Source organism: Mirounga angustirostris, unplaced genomic scaffold, assembly GCF_029215605.1.
Source record: "Mirounga angustirostris isolate CCGP_5_RB_7025 unplaced genomic scaffold, mMirAng1.0.hap1 SCAF_7, whole genome shotgun sequence".
NCBI classification, from domain to species: domain Eukaryota; kingdom Metazoa; phylum Chordata; class Mammalia; order Carnivora; family Phocidae; genus Mirounga; species Mirounga angustirostris.
In genome coordinates this window covers 128,616,879-128,640,245 of record NW_026991715.1, presented here as the reverse complement: position 1 = coordinate 128,640,245, position 23,367 = coordinate 128,616,879, and the positions used below count along the sequence as shown (strand labels likewise).

The 23,367-nt window shown below is 39.0% G+C and overlaps 2 long non-coding RNA genes across 3 annotated transcripts in view; one reads left to right on the top strand and one right to left on the bottom strand.

The window, feature by feature from the left end:
• Positions 1 to 7,445: 7,445 nt before the first annotated feature.
• The window catches only part of LOC123833985 (uncharacterized), a 320,764-nt gene continuing 304,842 nt past the window's right edge, over positions 7,446 to 23,367 (bottom strand). The window contains exon 9 of the long non-coding RNA XR_010413335.1: positions 7,446 to 8,643. This is a non-coding gene — a long non-coding RNA (uncharacterized LOC123833985). The remainder of the gene's footprint in view (positions 8,644 to 23,367) is intronic.
• Positions 12,888 to 20,504, top strand: LOC123833980 (uncharacterized). Of its 2 annotated transcripts, XR_010413333.1 has the most exons (5): positions 12,888 to 13,337; positions 13,541 to 13,651; positions 17,004 to 17,136; positions 17,484 to 17,553; positions 17,724 to 20,504. It is a non-coding gene; the product is annotated as an uncharacterized LOC123833980 (long non-coding RNA). The 2 variants fall into 2 exon arrangements; XR_006788377.3 differs by having other exon boundaries at positions 12,888 to 13,651.

The following is a 23,367-nucleotide window of genomic DNA, read 5'->3' as shown; positions in this document are numbered from 1 at the left end:
CAATAATTTTCTTTTTTTTTAATAGAGAGTTCATGAGTGCTTGTGAGCATGGAGGGATGGGGGTGGAGAGAAGGGGGCAGGGGTGGGGGAGGGGCAGACGGAGAGGGAGAGAGAATCCTAAGCAGGTTCCGAGCTCAGTGCGGGGCCCAACATGGGGCTTGATCCTGACCCTGAGATCATGACCTGAGCCAAAATCAAGAGTCAGACGATTAACAGACTGAGCCACCCAGGCGCCCCTTTTCATTAAATGCTTTAAGTGCTTGTTGCTAGATGTTGCGGACATAATGATTCCAAAAAAAAAAAAAAAAAGGAAATCTAACAAAACAAACAAAGAACTTGTAAGCTTCCTTCTTCTAAAAGGAATAATTATTGAATTTTTCTGAAAGAACATTCTAGGTTTAACTGTTCATTTTACGGCAAGGTAGGTTCTGGCCTCAAGATCCTCTGGGCTATAGATTACAGAATCTAGGAGCCTTTAACGAGGCAGGTGAGAAGATGTATTCCTAAACTTTGTGAACCTGGATGAGAAGATGAGATGCTAAAGGCTCATGGATGACTAAATTTTGCACAGGCTAGAAGACTCTGAGGGTCTCCAGGGTTTGTTATTGTACATAAGAAGCTTCAATGTCCTCTGCTTTCTGAGATAAACATATCCAGAAGAAGCACTGAAGAAAGTTCATTATGTTCATCTTTAGGACCAACCAATGGGAAGAAAGATTTGGGGACTGGTTCTGACAAGGAGGCTAGAAGTCCACCAAAGTCACCCAAGAGAAGCACCTAGTCAAGGCAAAATTTCTCCAAAACATTCATTCTCCTTTCTGGCCTGGCTGTTAAGACCCAAGTCCTGGCTTCTGTAAAATGGCAAACTCCCCACCTCCCCTTCATGTCAAGGGCAGTGGCCATTTGGCTCATGCTCTTACTGCTCTGGAGTTCATTCAGTTCCTTCTGCATTTTGGGGCCCTTGATTTTTTTTTATTTTTTATTTTTTGTGAGCTCAGCTGTAAATTTACAGGAATGTTTGATTCTCTCTCTCTTTTTCACTCTTTCCAGTATTTCTAGCTGTTCTGTAGTGGGCAGTTTCCAGGTAATCATATCCTCCGTACTTCCAGAAATAAAGGCTTTGTAATCTAATTAAAGGTAATGAATGGAAAGGGATCAAGCTAGAAACAGTGGATGCCTTTTCTTACTCTTAGTTGGAAGGGTCAAGAATTAGTGAAGTCTTCAATCTGGGTCTTTGAGGTAAGATGAATTTCTGTATGGAATGGTCTATATTTCCACTAAGAAGAGCTTTCTGACAGGGCATCAGTTACATTTGCTGCAGGATTCCTGGGTGTGCTGCCTGGACCACCTGACTGAGTTCTGAAACCTCCGTTATACTTACCACCTGGGAAATTGAAGTTCCTATTCATGCCTATGGTCTGGACTACTGGGCTCTGCTCCTCAGGCTCTGTCCCACTGGCTGGGCTTGTTTTTAGTTCTTTGTTACCCTCTGGTTTCTCACTGCCTGAATGTTTTGAATCAATGCCTTGCTCCAAACTAAAGAACTATGTATGCGTATCCCCCTTAGCTCGCTCACCTGATTCCCAGGTTTCCCCCCAAGCCCAATCCATTCTTGTGTTTTAGCTCCCAGGATATAAGTACGTTCTTTTAGCCTTCTTCCCAGTATGGATAGGGGCAAATCATATGAAGACTTTGCCTTGACAGTTCAGGTAGTACAGGTTCTAAGGAGGAGAGAGTGGGTAGGTCTGTGGTATCAAAAGATGCAGATCTGTCAAGACATTCAGAATTGGGGAGACCTGCAGTTAGCAGAAAGGAGGTCTTGCATTAACCTCTTCAATCCCTTTTGTATTCTGAGGTTATTATCTCAGCTCTATCTTCATTTACATTCAATACTTCCTAAGTTACTAGGAAGGACAGACAAGTCCAGACCCCTGAAAACTCTGTATTCTTTTTCCCATCTATCTTCCTGTTGTCTGTGAAGAAGTTTCTCACCAGATCTCTACTGAAGTTCATTGTCAATGAGAGAATTTGTAGTCTTTTATTGTGGTAAAAGGTACATAACATAAAATTTACCATCTTAGCCATTTTTAAGTCCAATAATGTTAAGTATATTCACAATGTTGAGAAACAGATCTTCAGAACTTTTTTTATCTTGCAAATCTAAAACAACAACCCCCCTTTTCCCTGGTAACCATGATTCTTCTATTTCTGTGAATTTGACTACTAGATACCTCATATAAGTGGTATTATACGATATTTGTCTTTTTGTGACTGGCTTATTTCACTTAGCATATTGTCCTCAAGGTTCATGTCCATGTTGTAGCATGTGGCAAGACTTCTTTCCTTTTTAAGGCCAAATAATATTCTACTGTATGTATACACATTTTGTTTTTACATAAATCTGTCAATGGACATTTGGGTTACTTCCACATCTTGGCTATTGTTAATAATGCTGCTATAAACATGGGTATGCAAATATCTCTTTGAGACCCTGATTTAAATTCGGGTATATACACAGAAGTGGGATTGCTGGATCATGTGGTAGTCCTATTTTTATTTTTTTGAGGAACTTCCATACTGTTTTCCATAGCAGCTGCATTTTACATTCCTGCAAACGGTGCACAGAGGTCCAACTTCTCTACATCCTTGCTAATACTTATTATTTTCTGTTTTTTTGATAGTAGCCATCCTAATGGGTATGAGGTGGCAATGTCTTTCTTATACTTCTTCACACGCTTGCTGGAATTATGGATGTTTTGAAACTATCTGATCAACCAACCTGGGGTTGCTCAGTTCAACTTTCGATGGCTGATGAGTATTCAAATGATCTTCAAAGTTCAAAGAAACTGTGACAAATTAAGAGTTTTCTGATCAAGAGTGGAAAACATCCAGAACATTCATGTTTGTTTTCCATCCAAAATTATCACTCAATTAATGTTCACCACCAAATTCCACCTGGTTTCATTACATAAACTTCATAGTGCTCTCCTTACAAGACTTCTGTGTGTTTTCCTAATGATGGAAAGACCACTTCATCTTGGCTTCTGCTTTTCTTCTGGGAGCTCATGCTAAGGTCATTGTGCCATGTCTTTTATATGTTTGGACTAGGCTAGAACTCCAATCCCTCCTGATTCTAAGTATTGGTCTCTCTTCAGACTGGGGTGGTTGGCTTCTTTTGGAGGTCAAAAAGGTCAGCTTGGCTACCTCTAAGTAATGACCACAAGTAACATATTTTCACTGTAAATGACTTTCTTGTTTATCAAATTTTATTTGCAGTTGATATTGGGTCAAAACCTCATATACTCACCTTGGTAGCCTGCATTCCTAAGACCATCATGCCATTCCCAAGGAGGGTATCTTATGGTACCTTTCTGCCTGGTGTGCCTCTCCTTCAATGCATGGCTTTAAAATAATAAATCATACCTCTTATATTACCTTTTATTTCCTTATCATCTCTTGAGTTAAATCCCTGCATGCATTCAGCACAGCAAAGTACATGGCAAGGAGAGAATTTATGACTCACAATTGATGAATATTTCATCTCATTGGGAGGTAGACTGAGGGCAACACAGTGTGCCAACCTATGCTTGACCAAACACCATTAGACATTTCAGTCCAATACAACTGAATGCTTCTGACCTTGAAACTCATTGGTTATTGGTGCTTTACAAATAAATCGGTATGGGACTATGATGTTTTTTGGTCATGTGACCAAGGTGATGGTTCTCAAACTGGGTACCCTGTTGAGGCAACAGATCTCAGGAACCCTATCTACTCACACTTGAAAACACCTTGCAGAAGTACCCTAATCATAATTAAAGTACACAATAAATGTGTGAGGGATTGGTATGGAAAGGAAATTTATTTTCATGTTCAAGACTATGGTGAGCATAAACCGGAAATCTTAAAAAAAAAAATTCAATGCCAGAGAAGAAAGACTGGAAAGAAACTGGGTCCTTGATGATGTTGATGATCCATCCAGAGCCACTATTTTAAAGACTTCCTGTTAAGTGACATAATTATTACTTAAGATTGTTGAGTGGGGGATCTCTGTTATTTGCAATCCAAAGTATCTAAAACCTGAAGCCATGTGTAGGGTTTTAAGTAATGAAAAATGGGAAGCTGCTAAAAGGTTTTAGCAAAAATGTAACATGGTCAGATATGAATTGCAAAAAGATGGTCTAGTTTCAGTGTTGAAGGTGGTATTGTAGGGGTTTAAGGTTGAATGCCTGGGGTAAGTATAAAAGAAGACCAGGTTTGAGGGGGAAGATTCATCTCAGACATGTTGAATGTAATCTGCCTTTAAGTTTTCCTAGTGAAAATGCCAAGTAGGCACTGAAATATATGGAACTTAGAAATGAGATCCTGTTTGGAGAGATGAATTTAGGAGTCATTGATATATACAGCTATTGAAGTCCTGGATATGGATGGATGGGCTTGGGATGAATCTTTGAGGCACTTCAATACTTAATGCCGGGATAGAAGAGGATGAGTCTCCAAAGGAGGCAGAGAAGGATATGCAATGTAGAGGGTCTGAATATCTTAAAGTTAGTCTATGAATTTCTACTTAAGAACCCATGGGACAGGGGCACCTGGGTGGCTCAGTTATTAAGCGTCTGCCTTCGGCTCAGGTCACGATCCCAGGGTCCTGGGATCGAGCCCCGCATCAGGCTCCCTGCTCCGCAGGAAGCCTGCTTCTCCCTCTCCCACTCCCCTGCTTGTGTTCCCTCTCTTGCTGTGTCTCTGTCAAATAAATAAATAAAATCTTAAAAAAAAAAAAAAAAGAACCCATGGGACAGAGGACTGGACTTGATGATTTCTCAGAATTCTCCTACTTCTGAGATCCTTGATTATAAGATAATTATAATTGTTCCACATTGTGGCATCAATGATAAATACTGTCAAATCTTTTTTTGAATCTTGCCAATATCAAATAATCCTGCCTCTGAACTCATATTGCACATTACCTGTATTCCTGTTAGGGTATATCCTACCTTGTAGTGTGGTTGTCTGTGACTATGTGTCATTTCTTTTACTAGAGAAGCTGTTCTTAAAGGCCAGAAATTACATCTTATTTATGTCTTTATCTTTCTCCCCAAACTGCTCTACCTAACTGACAAGGTGTTTTGAATATAGCTGGACACCAATGCATTCTTTGGTGAATGAGTATTTGGTAAGTAATTAAAAATACTGAGTGAAATTGCTAATTTTTTAAATTGAATTCTTGAATGTGGACTAGAAAGTCTGACTGAACATAAAGGTAAATAAAAATCTCATCCTGGAGAGATCTAAGGGTCATGGAACATTTATCTGAAGCCCTCTACCTAGTGAGGAACCAGCTGTCTGTTTAAGGTGGTAAGATCATTATGAATCACTGACTTCCAGTTTTCTGCTTCAATCTAATGATCAAATCATACAGAAGATAAAATAATCCTTACTCTGACCAGCACTCTTATGCCCCCAAAGTTGATCATTTTCCTATTTTCTGCAGTACTACCAAATTGGATCCTTCCTCATTTGAGGAAGAAAGAAATGTTACATTTGGTCAAAGCAGACTTCAAAAATGGATTGAGTAATCCATTACCAGAGCTTGGTATAAGCTGCAAGACAGTCAATATCATCAGCTTAGTCTTACTATAGTATAGTTTTATGACTGTTTATACCTGGTGTCCACCCAAAACAACACACTTAACATTCAGCTGAGTTCATTACAAAATCTAAGAGTTGGCAAATAATCGGTCCATTATTATAGGGAAATTGGATAAAACACAGAATGGAAGATTAAATGAAACCTAAATTTATTGATACCTTCTATTTGCTGGGCTCTTTAACATTGTGATTTCATTTGACAAGAAAAATAAAAGTATACGTACATTTGTTTTCAGGTCTTATTTATATGTTCTTAAGTAATTAAGAATTTTGAGTATTATTACACCATTCATAATTATCAATTTAAGATAAAAATTAATTAAATGACTTCCATGTCCCAGGTTTTAAAGAAATCTAGATAGGCACTTCTGCTTTCCCATATCCAATAGTCCCTCAAAAATTCCCTCTTTTTAAAGCCAGCAACCATTAAGTTACTCTTAAACCCACACTAAGTACTATTTAACACAGGGGACAGAAAGCCAGATAGGTCTGGTTTTTGGTATCAGTAGTGTCTTTGTTGTGGAGAGATGTCAGTTTCCAAATTCTCACTACACTGTACAGAGCTGTGTACCTTAGGCAACTTTATAGCTCAAACCCCACTCCCTGGGGACTTATAGCAACTTGTAAATCCATGAGGAATTTTTCAGCAAAGTTCTATTTCTTAGTTTATTCATGGATTAGACTTATAAGAGTAGATTCATTCTAAGGCTCTAATGAGCAGGGTTTTTTTTTTCTTCACACTGAAAAGAACACTTGCTTCTCTTTTCCAACATTCGGCTTATGATGGTTTTAGAATTTATGTTTTCAGTTATATCCCCCATTGACTTTGAAATCTTAGAAAATACTCACCGTGGTCTTCCCAGAATCCAGCACTATTCAAAGCCTTTCTTTATGTAGCATTAAAAAATGGAGACCCACAAAACTATTTCACATGAGTTTGTTGCTCTGGTTTACTTCTAAGAACATTGGCTCTGCTCTTCCAACTAACCAGAAGTCATGACAGTGGTCTAATAACTGAGCAATGTCTGTTATTAGGGGTAGAGAACACGAAGAGGATTTCCATATTAAGTTTCTCAGAGTTGGGCTGAAGGTAAGTTCTTTTTTCTTTCACTGGAAAAGATCTGAACTAGAATTTTTCTTTTCTTTTCTTTTTTTAACAATATATGTCTCCAGAATGAAGTCCATAAAACCAATCTGAGAAGTACTAACAGCCCCATTGCCCACTTGTTAGATGTGCCCGCATCACATTTGTGACTGGTCTGGGTTGTTTCATTTCATTGACTCCATGGGGCTATCAGTATATGGGATTTTTACAACTTTTTATTTAGGGCTGAATTTCCTTTCAGTTTTCAATACTTGCTCATTTCTGTTCCATTATTTCCAAATTTCATTCCTTTTTGTTTCACCTCACTTCAAATGCATTTCAAGGGTATCTTCCTCTTTTTGGATGATAGGACATTAAACTTTTGAGTTGAAAGGTCCCTTAGAGTTCACCCATTATGATGTCCTTATTTTACAGATGAGAAAAGTGAGGCACAGAGAAGGGAAGGGAATTGTTTGTCACCATTTAATGGGATTTGTCTTGGATCCTAGCTCTTCTGAGTACTGATTCAGCCACCTGCCTAAAAAGGCAATATAATCTGAAGCAGGGATCAGAACCAAGGCACATATCTGAACAGTTTGTTCCCTCACTATATGATTCTGTATTAGTTTTCTATGCTATGTAACAAATTGCCACAAACACAGTGTCTTAAAACAATATATATCTACTATCTATTACACCAGCTCCTGGAGGCTACCCTCACCCTCTTGACATGTGGGCCTTCTAACATGTCCATTTATTTCTTCAAAGCCAGCAAGGGAGAAAGCCTCTAACAAAATTGTGTCTTATACAACTTAATATAATCAAGGAGAGACATTTTATCACCATTGCCATATTCTATTGGTTAGAAGCAACTCACGAGTAATGCCCAGACTCAAGGCAATGAGATTACAGAAAGGCATGAATACCAGAAGATGATGATCTTTGAGGGTCACTTTAGGGTCTGTAGACTACAGCCCCCCCAAAATGATTTACTTGGGCTAACATCAGAATAAATTTGAGGCAAGCAGTATTTTCTCTGTGGATCAGAGTCAATTTGCAAACATATTTTTAGAGGTGCGTCTCCAAGATCCTCTACCTTGTTCAATAATTTTATTATTTTTACCAATGAAGATGAGTTTTTCAAATTTATGGGTGAATGAGATCAGTGTTAAATAATTTGGATGACACAAATAAGTTCCATTTTTATTTCCATGCTAATGTAATGGGGATAATATTTTTGATTTATGTAAAATGATCTTCATATTTGAATTTCCTTATATGTGACCTCCTAGACAGCCAGAGGCACCATTTGCCTTGCAGAAAATTAGAATTTTTGCAGCAGGAATGCAAGAACAAAGACAATGCTGAACTTTAAATTCCAAAATGGAAGTTTTGAGTTCACAGACTGATTATATTTTGGAAGACAAGCTTTGGTGGGGGAGAATAGATTTTCTAAACTTTAGTTCCTACTAATGGTTTTGATCATTGAGGGCAAAGGGACTTAGGTATTATGTCACAGAAGCCATTAAGGAAGGAAGGAAAACTCACCCTTTGTAATCTCAGAGGGCTGTGGGAAGGAGAAAGGAGACTGAGTAGGGTATGAAGGTCTGATGGTAGGGCCCTTGGGGACCTTATTCAAGGGCCCCAAAATTCAAGGGTGCAGAAGTATCCAGATAGGTTTATGGAAGGGGAATCCAGTCATATTGTGATGATTGGTCAATTTCTGTAGGCAGAGTCTGTGGTAACCTGCAAACTTCTAGAATTAGTCTCACAATGGCCTGGGCATCAATAGCTTCCAGGATGGTGTATCACTGACAGAGAGGTGGCTTGATAGATGGATCCAAGGCACCACTTCCAGCTTCCTGTGATCCATCTGTGTCATTCTCGGAGCCCAGAAATTCTCACGTGCCCTGGAGAGGGCATATGGAGATCCTAAGAGGGCTTGGACTGAAAACCAATGTTCACAGTGACAATGTTGGACCTTACCTGAGCTCTGTGATCCTGGAAAATAAGAGAGGGGTTAGAAATCCCCCATCCTTTTGTGTTCTAGGAGAGGGTTCACTGCAAAGAACCACCCTCCGCCATATGACCTAGATAAGATTCTCCCCATGCTGCCTGCCTTATCTACAACAAGGCCATACACACATCCTCCAAATTCCCATTTTGCCTCATAAATGATTAGATGAACTGCTTGTGTCTATTGACTAAACAGAAAAAAATACTTTTTAATTGAACTTTATTTATTTTTTTACGTTTTTTTTTTTTTTAAGTAGGCTCCATGCCCATTGCAGAGCCTTGAACTCATGACCCTGAGATCAAGACCTGAGCTGAGATCAAGAGTCAGATGCTGGACCTACTGAGCTACCCAGGTGCCCTCTAATTGAACTTTAGTTAGTTAGGACTCTCTCCTTACCCCAGGTCTCTGAACTTTGGCCCACCCTCAGCCTGAACCAGCATAGAAGTCCTCTGTGAATAGGCTGGCCTCAGGGTAAAGTATTCTCTGGTCTACTATTCCATCATACCACCCTTTCATCCCATTTCCCCACATCCAATTCTTTTTAGTCTTGTTAACTCCTCTGTATAAAAGAAAAACTATTTTTGCTGAACTCTTGAGATGCTTGCAGACCTTATGCTCGAGACGTCCTCCCTATAACAATAGTCCCTACTCCTACTTCTCTTCCCTCTTTTGGAACAATCCTTTTGAATAATGTCTTTCCTTGGTAAGTCTGGATTTGTTTTTATTTGATAACAGCATAAAGTAAGTTTGTAACCAGAGTCGACTGGTCAGGGCCACTGATCCAGCTGTGGATGCCAGTATGATGACCCAATGCTTAGGTGAAGTCATCAACACCTCTGGGATGAGACCAGACAAATTGTTCCACTGTACAGACCAGGGAGGACCAGAGGAAGTCACCTGGATTTGGGGCCCCATTTCCATCTTCATGAAATCTCATGATTCCTTCCTTTAGCCAGTCAACATCTTGGAGAAGAGGGGCTGGAGTGTTCTAAAGGACTAAAAATTTACTCAAAAGAATCAAGTCAGTTTCTTTCAGCTTAAAAGACTTTTTTGAGACACTGTTACCAGAAAATTTATTTTTTTCTTGCCACGCGGCAGGGTCTTATGAGGGTGACTAGCTCTGCTACCAAAAGTTTACAAAAGCCACTTTTTCTTAGGACAACTGACAGTAGTGTGTACAAATTTGTGAACAGCTACACTAGAATTATGAATCAAATAAAACAAGATGATGTTCCACAGCAGTAAATGTAAGATCCTACCTTTGAGTTGAAAAACATGTAAGTACAGGATGAGATTATTTGGTTTAGGAACAGCATGGCAACACTCAGGAAGAAAAAATTAGGGGTTGTATTAGTCAGGAATTTTTTTGGTTGCAACTTACAGAAACCCAACTGGAATTAGGCAAAAGGGCAAAAAAGGGAATTTATTGGCTCTCAGAATCCAAGAACAACCAGACTGAGGGAAGGAATATTGCTGCTGGGCTTCAGGGATAAATTGGGCAAGGGACACAAAAGCCCTGGGGCCCTCCATTCTAGTCTTGGCTTCTCTTTGGGTGGCATTCTCTCCTTTGGGTTTTCTTCTCTCACTACAGACCATTTTTTCACGCTAGGCAGCATTATGACCTTTAAATGCTTGTGAGTCTTACCTCTTCTGACTTTTACTACTAGACTTGAAAGAGACCCAGAAAATTCTGTGAAAGAATTCTGATAGGACATTTGGTAAGGGCTCTCCTGTAGCCAGGGAAACACAATCATGTAAAAAAGGGAAGCTTTCAAAATGGTCATTTAAATGTGCTATGGGCAGGGGGAAAGAGGAGGGCCATTCCAAAATTTCAAGAAGTAAAGGGAGTTTCTAGATAAACAACCCTATATAGTTCAAGTATAAGTGTGTGGCCAACACTAATAGTAAGTCAGTGAGAGAATGTGTTTTTCAGAGAAGCTGATATAGCAAGAGGTTGGGTCTGTAGATGTGGAGTTTCAGATGCAGCAGTTAGCACTCCTGGAGGCTGGGGTTTTGTCATGGCGTCATGCTTACAGGAGATTACAGACCACATGGAAGATGTTTCTAGGAGAGCAAGTAGATGGGTGAGGCAACTCAAACTGTTCCATGTTATTGCTGATGCAGCTATCCTGGGAACCCCTGAAAGCACCGAGGATGTTTAGGTTGGAGAGGAGAAAGCCCAGAGACATAGCAGCTGTTGTCAGCTGCTCCTAATTCTTTATGGACTAATACATAGAAGCTTCAGGGCAAAAGACTGATTCAGTATAAGGGCTTCCTCACAATCAAAGCTGTCCTGGAATGGATAGGTGCATATGATGAAGTGGTGTGGTAACAGTATATGGCAGTATGGGGTTCATTTATTCACTCCTCTGTCCCTTCATTCATTCAGCAAATATTTATTAATTGACAAACAGACAACACTGACAAATAGACAAACATTCTATAACAGCAGCTCATCACCACACTACTTACACCTGGCCCAGTGTCCTGGCACTATATTAGTATTTGTTAAATGAATGAAAGGTATGAATGAGTAAGGGGCATGGTCACTGTCCTGGGTACTAGAGATGACTAGGTCCCTCAAGGAACTGACAGTCTAATAACTGAGGCAGCCAATCAAACAGTGATGATGCTCTGCATGCAGTGCTCTGATGGACGTATGCACAAATTGCTTTGAAAGGACAGAGGAGTGGTATTAGTAGAAAGTGCTCCTGGGGTTCAGAGCAAGGCTGGCAGAGTTGGAAACTTCTTATTGGAAAAGGTGAGCAAGGTGGAGAAAAATGGGAAGGACATTCCCAGAGGGAGAAAGAGTGTAGAGAAGGGGAAGAGGTGGGGCCAGGTGGGGCCTCCTGCTCCTGGGTTGTTCCCTTGCTTAATGGAAGCCTCACTGCAGGCCCTATGGTGCTGGGTTATGTTCCTTCCATTTCTGCACTGCATTTCCCATTCTTGCCCTATGATATGTGCTGGACTGGAGGGGGGCCGTCAGGGAACTCGAGGTGTGCTGAGGAGGCCTTGGGATGGGGAGAAAGGAGGAATTGGCTATCTTAGAGAGTGGGTAAAAAAGCTAGGGCATGTGTTCACCTTGGAAATGTTCTATTTAACAACTGGGTCATGCACATCTCTAGATACTTTTTTCTACCATAAGTGACACCAATAAATGTTAAAAAAAAGTTATTAAAAAACACCCCCTACATTCTCTCTACCTTCACATGGGGAGAGGGCAAAGGTCTAGGATCACCAAGGTGCCCTAATCTCCTTAGAAGCCCTTCACCCAGTCCTTCCTCAGAGCATTCTTATTGTCACTCTCATCTCCTCCCTTATTCAAGCTGACCTCTTTTCTGTTGTGGTGTGATGTGTTGTGACGTCATGTAATATTTTCAGTCTCATAAAGATGTAAATGATAGACCAAGTTTAATCTCATACCCATTCAGGGTTCATTTACATTTTAATAATAGAGAACATTTTTAGCTAAAGCAATGCCATCTTCAATGGGAAATTTAAGCATCTTCAATAGAAGTGGGAGGATTTAGAGGATTTATGATAAAATTATTTTCTTTCTCTCCTACCCCCAAGAGTTTTTTTTCACACTGTGGGTCATAGATTGGGAAGCCAATTTTGTGAGTCACAGCTAGTATTTTAAAAAGAATGAAATAGAATTGAATAGGATGAAATAGAAGAGATGAAAATATCAGAGTTCATAGCATGTGGTATGAATAAGTGATGTTTCACAAAATGTTATTAAAAACCCCCCCAAAAATCCCAAAATGTTATTTCAGGTAAATATATATATGTGTGTGTAAATGATGTAAATTACATTTTTTGCTGTGAGGTATAGTAAAGACAAATGTTTGAAAAATGCTCTCTCAAATTTACTCTCTAGAAAAGTACAATTTGATTTTGCCTAAATGAGTTGGCTTTTTCTTAGACTAGGAACAATCTTGGCTAGTCCGTCTTGCTTGGTGGTGGGTTCTAAACAGAATAATTTACTTTTTTATGTCTCATATCAGAGGAATGGAAGTCTCTCAGTTTTTCCAAGTCCTCTCAGGAAAAGAAACAAAATGAAAGACCTCACAATCTCCTGCCTACCTAAGCAAATGATTTTTTGCCTGAGATCTCCCCAGGGAGCATTATAAGAGATGAAAACTAAGTGTTTCTAAGTGCCTTTCAGAATTAGAGTAATTAATAATGCATATCTGGTATTCATAAGAGTTAATGTGGATTTCCTATTGGACTTTTCTATTTGTTGAAGGCAGAAGAACCAACATGGCTTGTTTAAATCAAATAAGGTCACTGTTTGAAGAACTAATCCCGAGGAAGAAAAGCTAGATCCATTACTAGTATTGAAAAGCATTCCCCTGTTCCCAAAGACCAGCTGTATCCTTGAGTCTACAGCACCAGATGATGGGGCAGAAGAAGGCACAGAAGTGTTTTTAATGATTATTCCATTTTAAGATAACTGTACATGAAAATGATAGTCTGTACAATTATTTTTTTCCTCCAGAAAAGCCTCCTGAGCTCTGAAGAGATGCATGGAGGATTCCATCTTAGCAAGTCAAGAGGATGACTGAAAATGCCAAGTCTTTTAAGGTGAAATTGATCCTAGTAGACATTCAGAAGGACAAGTGTGAGAGTTTCTGCCCCAGGGAAACCACCCAGAGTTGTAAACTACTTGTTTATGTGATAAAGTTTGCCCAGAGTCTGTGCCACCCAGATGCAAAAAAATAAACCTCCAATCCTTTGGCCAAATTGATAATGAGTAGTGATTAACAAAAGTTCTTTTCCTTGGCTAGACTCCCAGGAGAGAGATTCTGTTTCTTCCAGGTGGCTTAAAGAGGAGCTTGCCTTTGTGTGTTCATCATGTTCCAGGAAAAGGGAAGGCAGAGCTAATGCCTCTCCTACAGGTAAGTTTCCTTGCCTTAGGTGGTCTTTATGGATCAGGCTGCCTCCTAATTACATCGTGGTCATTTTAAAAGTGAAACTCCAGGAAGCAGTGGGCCAGTGAACAATTCCTCTGACTTCTCGGAGCCCCCAGACACACAGGAGTAAGTGGTTACCCTAATGCGATAATATTTCACAAGCTTCACAAAATAGCCTGGATGCTGCCTCCCTGGAATTCCATATTACATTATCCCTAAGGAAAACACAATATGCTGAAAGAAGTCACCTCCAAGCCTTATTTGTTATCTAATTTTAGCATGAAATATTTTTTACTTAAAAGCAATTATAGGTTGGGGAAGCCTGGGCATATCCAATGTTATTAGTATTTCTCTCACATTTAGCCCCATGCAATTTGAATAGACTTGTTCATAGTTTAATAAATAAATGTTTATAAAGAAGCAATGAAATTAAAAGTGGCATGCAGGTCCCAGTAAGCAGTATTTTAAGGAGATACAGACCACCATGATTATCAGAATGTGGGAGGATGGTGTTATGGACAATGCTGACTGAGGATTCGCCTTTTACTAAACATGATCTTTTAAATATAGAGCTTTGCTTAGAAATGAATGGTCCGTCTCATATTCTTGCAAAGTTACAGGAATTATACCTAATATGATCTAAATTTCCCTGGAAATGGTTTATGGACCAGAGAAGTATGTTTGGAGAGACAGTTGAAGAAAATTCAGTAAAAGCTATGAAATGTAAATGAAGTCTAATAGGCTTAAGCCTTCTATGAATACCTGTAAGGAGTTTTTCCCAAGGAGAGTTCTTTGGGATGAACTTCTTGATTCCTTGTTTTCATCATTTGCAGCCTAATATATGCATTTCTCCTCTGTGTGAGCTGGGCATGTGTATACTTGATATCTCCCCTGATTCTCCATACCACTTAGCAGAATGCAGGAGTTTCACAGATAAAGGTTGAAAAGAAGGATGAAAGAGAAGAAAAACAAAGGGATATAAAAGGAAAAATGGAATGAGGGAAAAGAAAGAAAGAAGGAAAAAGAAGCAAGTCCTCTTAGAGCCTAGAAAATAGAATGTAGGCAGAAATAGAGGCAGTCTTCATTTATCCTGTTTCACAGTCTCACGGCAGCCAGGACTGGTGTCTGTTTCCTTATCCTGGGAGAAGGGGGGAATCTCATCTATCTGGGCTTGGGATATGACCGGGAGTGGGATTCTAGAATAAGCAGCACCCACAAGGCCTTCTAGGAGGGCCAGTCAGGTTTAGTGAATTTTAGAGAAGAGAAGGAGCAAAAAAGAAGAGAAAGAGGGGGCCCAGAGGCAGTACGTGGGAAGGAACTGGGCAAGTGAGTATTTCTGACGCACAGCAAATGCTTGTAGGTTGTGCAAACTAACAGTAGATACATGAGGTTGGTCTTGGCACAGAGTAGGTACTCAACAAATAGTTGATGGGTGAGGTCTGATAATGGAATCTGGGGGTAGGCAGAGAAGTAGGTGCTAAAAGATTTAAAGGAATAAATGATTTTCAAGCATATTGGAAGGATTTATGTTTCAAATTGATGTGCCAATTATACATCATTTTATTTTCCTTGGTGAAGCAATTCCCCAAAGGATTTTGTGGCAACGTGTGTTGTGTGTGTGTGTGTGTGTGTGTGTGTGTGTTCCACTGTGGTCATCAAATGGACCACTTCTTTTTTTTTTTTAATTAAAGATTTTATTTATTTGACAGAGACACAGTGAGAGAGGGAACACAAGCAGGGGGTGTGGGAGAGGGAGAAGCAGGCTCCCCGCTGAGCAGGGACCCCGATGCGGGGCTTGATCCCAGGACTCTGGGATCATGACCTGAGCCGAAGGCAGACAGACGCTCAACGACTGAGCCACCCAGGCGCCCTCAAATGGACTACTTCTTAATTCAAGACTCTGAAGTATTTTCTTCTTGTGAACTGGAGGCCAAGCCAGAAGCTTATCTCCCTGCAGGCATCACTGCTTCTGTGAGGGGCCACCTTTTCCTCCTCTTGTTTCCCTACTCCCCATTTCTACCATCATTGTCACTCGGCAAAGACTGGGACTGCCATGTAAACTGTGGATATCTGCTACTGCTTGCTGATGTTCACCGAAGGCCTAGACTTCTGCTGCTGCCATCACTTCAAGTCTCCCCCCAGGATCCCCTTTCTGCTTTCTGGGACCCGCATTTCACTGTTGGGAGTTCTGCACGTTACTGTGGGTGGAACAGAAGGGAATGAAGGAGAGTCCCAGCATCACTCCCTAAAGTCCTCAGCTGGAACTTGGGATGTTTTAATTTCAGAAGTAGATAGTTGAAAGTGGTGATGAGATCTCATGCTACTATTAGTGTAGTACTATACTTCAGGGGAAAAATGAGTTAAGGAAGCATCTGGGGATTGGCTCAGAATCTAACCACAATGGTTCTATGGCAAATTGGCTACGAATTTGCCAATTATCAACTTAGAAATGACTATTAGAACAAGACCTATTCGCTGAGAACTAACAGAGCTAATATGGTCTAACTATTTCAGATTTTGTACAAAATGCAGATGGATCTAACTTGTCTGAATTAGGGCTTCAAATAAAATAGATTGAATACATCCTATTCCAGCAGGCTTGCCTTCATTACAGGCCAATTTTCCCATCGGGAAAGCGGCAATAAAAGTCTGATACTCTGGTGGCACTAACACCTTCTGGATGTTTGTAGAAGGAACAACATTGGGCCAAGTGAGCAAGAAGAGAGGAAGTTCCTGAACCACTTGCAAAGGGTTGAGGCTGAAGAACAGATGTCTCTGGGCTGCCCAGACATCTGCCACGTGAGCCAGCAGTGCTACCACTGCCGAAACCCCAAGTCTACAACTCAGGGTGGTCTGGAAGTGAAGGATCGTTTTCTTGAGAGTGGTTTCAAGAATGTAGCTCCTCACCTAATAAAAGGAATGTGCAATGATTAGCTGAGTCTAATATTAGCATCTGTAAAATAAAGAGGAATTGGGCCTGCTATGAAAGAGAACAAAGCTTGCACGCACCAGCTGCCAGGTAAAATCTGCTCTTTTTCGGTCATAAATCTTTCTTGGATGCCAGAGAAGAATTTCACTTCCGCCAGAAACACTGGATGAACCAAAGAGAAAGAACATGCTGTTTTGGAGTTGAAAGTATCTTGAGTTTAAAGCTCTTGGTGTCTTTTCTGCCTGTTTTGCTGGCTTCTTTCTGATGGTGTCCTTGACTTGACCATGCCTTGCATTATTTTTCATGGGATAAGGCAACAGTGGGGAAAGGTAATGATGGGATATTTCCTTCAGGCTTTAGCTTCAGTTAGAGAATTAGCATCTGACATTGAATTTTATTGTTCTCTAGGGTGGACCCTTGGTTAAACTTTGAACACCAAATTTTGATAATTCTGAAGCACACATTGATTTTATGGTTTTCTTAAACTCAAGGATGCCACTAATTGGGTACAGAAGTTGAATTGACTTGTTCATCAAATAAGGTTAGTACTCTTGCTGAACCAGAGATTCAAATTAGCAGAAACCACCTTATATTATCTACTTTGTCTTCATGAAATCCTTTGATGTAGGGCATTGGTTCTCAAAGTACAAGCCTCACAACATCAGCATCACTTGGGAACTTCCTAAAAATATACATTCTTGGGCCCCCTCCAGACTTACTGGGGCAGCAATCAGTGTTTTAGTTAAGTCTTCTAAGTGCTTCTGATGCACAGTAAATTTTGGGTTCCACCAATGTAGGAAACATTATCACCATAGAATTTATTATATGCCATCTTATCTTGGATCTTTGAAATCCCTTATAGCTAAAACTTTCAATGTTAAATCCTAGATTTCTAAGGATCTATCATGCATGCAGATGGCAGTCAATAAATGTTCTCTATAGATGCAGCATCTCTGAGGTAGTAAGTCATTTTTTATTCTCCTCCCTTCCTCACTCCTTCCCTCTCTTCCTCCATCCTTCCTTCCCTTCCTCCCTGCCTTCTTTCCTTCTATTTTTTTTCTTTTTCTTTTTTGGTCTGGCTCTATATCACTTTAGGAAACATTCTCTTCTCTTTTATATTTATTTTAGATGGGGCCTACAATCAAGTGGATCTTATCTCACCTGCCACTTGGTGAGCCACTAAGTGGCCAAGCCACTTAACCCAGGCTCACCAATCAAAGAGCTCCACCCCGGACACAGTGATTGGTCCAACAGTCCTAGCAGGGCCACTGAGAATCTCTGGAATAGGAGAGATCACTATAAACTCTATGAAGGAGAGACTCCCTATTTCTGACTTTGTGAGGACAAAGAAACCAGGTGAACTTGGAACTTTTGGAAGGCACATTTGCTTCCACATGGAGATAGTCTGCCTGGGAATGAAGCCAACTCAGAGGAAGACAAAGCCAAGTTTTGTATGAAGAGAGGGCAAAGAGCTGATGTCATCTTTTGAAACTTCATGCCTTAAAACTGGAATCTGCTTTCTTCCCAAGGAGAGATTCATAATCAATTCAACATTCCTTGTGAATACCTTAGCTTAGGATCTTGTGGACATTCATATTAATGATTTTTTTTCCTTATCACAAAAAAATTTAATCTTAGTAGGACTGTGTCATGTAGAAAGTTAAAGTCCCTTGTGATCATTTCCACTTTGAAAATCACTGTATGTAGTTTTGTGCATATTCCTTTAGATATTTCTATCAATATACTAATGAAATGGGATGTAATTGAGAATTTTCTTAGTGTCTATTTTACTAGAGGCCCATAAAATTGAGGATAAAACAATAGGTGTCAACACCTACATTCTAGAGTGAGGTTATCAGACTATTTATGTAGGATTTGCAAAGTGACTGATTCAGGTCTGCCATTATTAGTTTATATAAGAAGCTATATTTTTGAGAAGGCTATGAATTAATGAAGAGATTGATAAGGCCAATAGGAGCACATTTCTGGAGAACATTTTTGGCATGGTGGGTATAGCCCCCATCCTGAGGTGGGGTCAGAGAATACTTCCCTTTCACTGTAAGTCAAATGGGGGAAGAGACTTCAAGAAAATCACTCAGAAGAGCTTTTATGTAACCCTGGAATTTGCGGGATATGGTACCTGGTAGCTCATTCATCCCTCATTCCCACTTGTAGGGCAGCAGAGGGAAGAGATGAGACTGAACTCATAATGTGATTTGATTTGACTGCCTGCCAACTGTTTCTAATTTGGAATCATTGCAAAACATGAAATCATCCAAGTAGAATGCAGCTATCTGGTTTGGTTGACACTTGAGAAACTTTCCTCTATCACATCCAATCACAGATTTCTCCTCCAAAGCCACAATCTTTCTTTCACACTCTCCTGAGTCACTGCTCCTATCCCGGGTTGTCTCCACTCAGTAGACTCAGGCACAGAACAAATGAGATTGTTATTATGTGAAGAGATTTTGTAGGACCACTTACATGTATAATGACTTTAGTTATGAGTGTACAGACAATAGAAATTTTTACAATAATTTCCAGGTCTATGTACCACTTAACATCAGAATTTTCTGGAACTATAATTCATTTTCTGGATTCCGTATCTACCTTTCCAACCCCAGTTTCTTCTTCCTGTACCCAAATGAACTCCATTGTATAAAGTCCTTAAATTCTGCCTATGAATTCTCCCTTCATTGAATCCCCTCTTTCCTGAGCATCTAGCCTTTAGGTTCTATTCCCTTACAAATACTGCAAGAATATTATTTATAACAACCACTTATTAACTTAAAAAAGTACATTTTGGGGTGACATTACCTCATTTTCTCCTCACAATATCCCTGTGATATATTACCATCTCCGTTTTGAAAATGGGAAAATGGAAGCTCAGAGGGATTGAGTGATTTGCCCAGTGTCACAGCAAGTTAGTAGTGGATACAGGACAAGAATTTAGATCTTCCTACCTTGCAAGCTCTATATTCTTTTCATTACAACCCCATCTCCTCAGCTACCTGCTGTCTGAAGCCACAAGTTTACACTCAGTTTCATCAGCTTCAACTCTTGTTCTCTGCTCTGTATCTCCATCATTTCTCCTCAAACTCCCTAAAGTTTCTTCAAACTCTATCAGGAGTTTCTGGGAGTAGAGTTACATTTCAAGTATTCTGACGCTGGTCAGACTGACGCTTGCCAGTTCACAAAGAATTTTGGGGAATAAATTGCTTCAGTTAATCAATCCAACTTGAATATTTGAGACTTCTATTCAATTAATTTTTCTTCAGAGGTGTTTTCTATTTTTAAAGAAAAAGAGTTGAAATTCCCATTTGGGGAGATTTTTTAAAAGAAAACCAAGGCTTTTCTAAAAAAACAAGTACTTGAGCAGATATCTGAAAAATGTTGGTAAATTAAAACTTCACTAAAAAAATCATTGTTTCATTATCATCCTGTATGTGTATAACGTTTATTTTTCTTCTTCCCATATCACTTTTGGCTACTAGCAGTTTTTTTTTTTATTAAATCTTTGTTTTATGTAACTGTGTCTTGGTAACTTTTCAGCTAAAAAGAGAAAAAAGGATAATCTTTAATGTTATTACTTGCTTTTGATATCATATCGTTTAAAAATAGTTGACACTGACCACAGGGGAAGGGAGGGAAGACTGAAAGGGAAGAAATCAGAGAGGGAGACAAACCATGAGAAACTCTGGACTCCAGGAAACACATTGAGGGTTTCAGAGGAGGGGGTGGGGGAGGGGTAGTTTGGTGATGGGTATTAAGGAGGGCATGTCTTGTGATGAGCACTAGGTGTTATACGCAACTAATGAATCATTGAACACTACATCAAAAACTAATGATATACTACTGTATGTTGGCTAACTGAACATAATAAAAAAATAGTTGACACTGAATAATAATGGAAATAAGTAATGAAAAAGATTAGTTTTACTTGTATATGGCTGCTTGAACAGACACTGATTTTTACAGCTGATTTCAAAATTTAAATCTTTTTTTAAAAAAATACACTTTCAAGTATGTTAGTTTTTATCTTAATCTGTTTAAATATTAGGCTCCCTGGTTTATATGTGCACTGAAAGTGGCTTGGATTAACAACATTTATTCTTGGTTCTTGGAAAAAAATGACATAACTTCTTAATTTTATATGTCCAAAAACACAAGTCCCCAAGCAGCATTTACAGTAAATGTTTACATATATAACCTCATTTGACCTTCAAAACAACCCAGTGAAATGTTATCATTATTTACAAGGTGAGAAGCATAAAGGTCAGAGGGCCCTTATTCTGTAAATATTGATTAAGGTTTACATGGCCTACAAGAGGAGGGGTTCTATAGGGCTATTTGGCCCAATCTGCAAGCTTAAGAGGGATTTTCATTTTGGTTGCTATAAAGTGGAGATCTTATCTATGGAAACAGGGTTTGCCCTTGTCTCCAATGCCAACTTCAACCTAGAATTATTCTATCTTTTTCAAAAAGCCACATTGCTGTCATTTAAGAAACTGTGATGGTCACTCAGAGGTACCGGGAGATGGCAAGCCAGTAGGGTTGCAAGATAAAATATAGGACATTTAGTTAAATTTGAATTACAGATAAACAATGAAACATTTTTAATTTTTTAATTTTTAAAACGATCTTATTTATTTATTTGACAGATAGAGCAGCAGAGGGAGAAGCAGACTCCCCGATGAACAGGGAGCCCAATGTGTGGGACTCCATCCCAGGATTCTGGCATCATGATCTGACCCGAAGGCAGATGCTTAACTGACTAAGTGACCCAGGTGCACCATAATGAAACATTTTTAAATATAAGTATATCCCATGCAATATTGGGACATACTTATACTAAAAAAATGTAATATTTATCTAAAGTTCAATTTTAACTGGGCATCCTATATTTTTAATTTGCTAAATCTGGCAACTCTACAAATTGGCTTCCTTGGCAAGGAGCAGTTGATGGCCTGGTCCAAACTTTAAGGGCAGTGAATCTACTAAAACATCACGAGAGGCAGACAAACGTAGAAGCTAAAGATGGATTGTTCATTGCTTGAGTTCATATTCTGATTCCACAGCTTACTAGCTTATTTCACCTTCCTGTGTCTCGATTCCCTCCTCTGCAAAACGGCAGGTAAACAATAGTCTCTATTTCCTTAGGGTTTTTGTGAGAATTAAATGAAATAACCCAGAATACCTTTCACATGATAAATGCTCAATAAACTTTGTTTTTATGTTAGTATTCTATATAGTGTCTCCTTTTCCCTGAGAACACAGTGATGATAATACTTTGAATTATCCATTATATATATATATATATATATATATATATATATATATATATATATATATATATATATCTGTTTGTCTGTCTGTGTCTATATCTACATCTATATCTATATGTAAAGTTTCTTACTGGCCAGGATGCTTATATTTAGTAACTGCATTGTCTGGTGGATCTCCTTTAAAAATATTTGTTTCCATTTGTAGTGCGTTTTGTATTAAGTTGTCTATATTTATTATTATTGGTTTCAACTCTGGTTTAAGAAAAAGGTTAATATTTAGTTTAAAAATATTTGCAGATATGTTTAACCTTATTTTTTTGTTAGCTTCATTATAGTACTTATAAACTTTTAATGTATAATGTATTATAAAATTTATATATATATATATATAGTTTTATTGTCAGTTTTCTATTTTTCTATTACACCCTAAATATTTTTCTATTACATTTCTATTACATCCTAAATATTTTTCTATTATATTTCTATCCTAAATATCCTGAATTTGGATATTAATTAGGAAACAATTTAGGGAAAAATGCAACACTGTATGTTCTGAAGAGGGCAGGTATTACAGCTTTACCAAATGTCATAGTCTTATATGCATGTGTCTGCATACCTATACTTTACATATATGCATGTATATATCTATATATATATGATAATTGTCTTTAGATTTGACTCTTTATCTTTTAATTCATGGTTACCATATGATTCTACCTAAAACTCATAAATCTAGTAATAGCTACACATGAGGGATGAGAGACCTCAACATACATAAGCTGAGTGTATTTTCCTGATGCTTTTAGAAAGTCTTGTGAGGACTATGTACTTATCAGTGTGCTAAGCATTGTGGGATCATGCAAAGCTGCATCAAACCTGAGGGGCTGGGTGCCTGGGTGGCTCAGTTGGTTAAGCGACTGCCTTCGGCTCAGGTCATGATCCTGGAGTCCCAGGATCGAGTCCCGCATCGGGCTCCCTGCTCGGCAGGGAGTCTGCTTCTCCCTCTGACCCTCCCCCCTCTCATGCTCTTTCTCTCTCAAATAAATAAATAAAATCTTTAAAAAAAAAACAAACAAAAACCTGAGGGGCTTATGATTTGCTTGAGGATAGAAGAATGGGGAATAAAACATAGGTAAAAGTAACCACAGTAAAAGCAGCAAGTGATAAAGGACTTATGAATACTGATAATGTCTTCTATGGGACCTATTGCAATGGACAAGGGATAGATCCAACTGCCACATTTGACATGACTTTAACATAAGACATTTTCCCACTGAGGTTTGATTTTCCCATTCCTTTTCTTTTTCTCTTCTCCTCTCCTTTTCTGCTGGACACAAACTTGCCCATTAAGATCAACATGAAAGGTGACATTTAACAATACTGTCTGTTGTATGAGATCCCTAAATAGCATGGTTTAATTTTGAAAAATGTTGATGGTTTTCAAAAATTTCAAGATATTTCAGACATAAGGTACATAAAATAATATT